Source organism: Arachis hypogaea, chromosome 12, assembly GCF_003086295.3.
Source record: "Arachis hypogaea cultivar Tifrunner chromosome 12, arahy.Tifrunner.gnm2.J5K5, whole genome shotgun sequence".
NCBI classification, from domain to species: Eukaryota; Viridiplantae; Streptophyta; class Magnoliopsida; order Fabales; family Fabaceae; genus Arachis; species Arachis hypogaea.
This window is the reverse complement of record NC_092047.1, coordinates 29057460-29058801: the sequence shown is the minus strand read 5'-3', so window position 1 is coordinate 29058801 and position 1342 is coordinate 29057460. Positions and strand designations below refer to the sequence as shown.

General features: G+C 37.9%; 1 non-coding gene across 1 annotated transcript; it reads left to right on the top strand.

Annotated features, from left to right (window-relative positions):
- Positions 1 to 769: 769 nt before the first annotated feature.
- On the top strand, positions 770 to 873 carry LOC112731386 (small nucleolar RNA R71). Its single transcript, XR_003167166.1, has one exon. It is a non-coding gene; the product is annotated as a small nucleolar RNA R71 (small nucleolar RNA).
- The last annotated feature ends 469 nt before the right edge of the window (positions 874 to 1342 follow it).

Below are 1342 nucleotides of genomic sequence, written 5' to 3'. Positions count from 1 at the left end.
AGCTCCAGAAAATCTACTTTGAGTGCAGGTAGGTCAGAATCCAACAGCATCTGCAGTCCTTTTTCAGCCTCTGAATCAGATTTTTGCTTAGGTCCCTTAATTTCAGCCAGAAAATACCTGAAATCACAGAAAAACACACAAACTCATAGTAACATCCAGAAATGTGATTTTTATTTAAAAACTAATAAAAATATAATAAAAATTAATAAAAACATACTAAAAACTATGTAAAAATAATGCCAAAAAGCGTATAAATTATCCGCTCATCACAACACCATTGTTATTATTGAAGCCTTGATTAGGCTTCTGTTGATCCTTCCATGAGAGATTAGGATAATTTCTTCATGAAGGATTATAGGTGTTTCCATAGGATTCTCCCATGTAATTCACCTCTTCCATTCCAGGATTCCTAGGATCATAAGCTTCTCCTTCAGAGGAGCCTTCTTTAGTACTGCCTAATGTAGCTTGCATTCTAGACATACTCTGAGAAATCATATTGACTTACTGAGTCAATATTTTATTCTGAGCCAGTATGGCATTCAGAGTATCAATGTCAAGAACTCCTTTCTTTTGAGTTGTCCCATTATTCATAGGATTTCTTTCAGAAGTGTACATGAACTGGTTATTTGCAACCATTTCAATGAGTTCCTAGGCTTCTTTAGGCGTCTTCTTCAGATGAAGAGATCCACCAGCAGAGTTGTCCAATGACATCTTAGACAGTTCAGATAGACCATCATAGAATATGCATATGATGCTCCATTCTGAAAGCATGCCAGAAGGACACCTTCTGATCAATTGTTTGTATCTTTCCCAAGCTTCATAGAGGGATTCACCTTCCTTCTGTCTGAAGGTCTGGACTTCCACTCTAAGCTTACTCAATTTTTGTGGTGGAAAGAACTTTGCCAAGAAGGCATTTGACCAGCTTTTCCCAAGAGTTCATGCTTTCTTTAGGTTGTGAGTCCAACCAGGTTCTAGCTCTATCTCTTACAGTAAAGGGAAAAAGAATAAGTCTGTAGACCTCAGGATTAACCCCATTGGTCTTAACAGTGTTACAAATTTGCAAGAATTCAGCTAAAAACTGATGAGGATCTTCCAATGGAAGTCTATGAAACTTGCAATTCTGCTGCATTAGAGAAACTAATTGAGGCTTAAGCTCAAAGTTGTTTGCTCCAATTGCAGGAATTGAGATGCTCCTTCCACAGAAGTCAGAAGAGGGTGCAATGAAGTCACCGAGCATCTTTCTTGCATTGTTGGCATTGTTGTTATTTTCGGCTGCCATGTCTTCTTCCTTTTCAAAAATTTATGTCAGGTCCTCTCCAAAGAGTTGTGCTTTAGCTTCTCT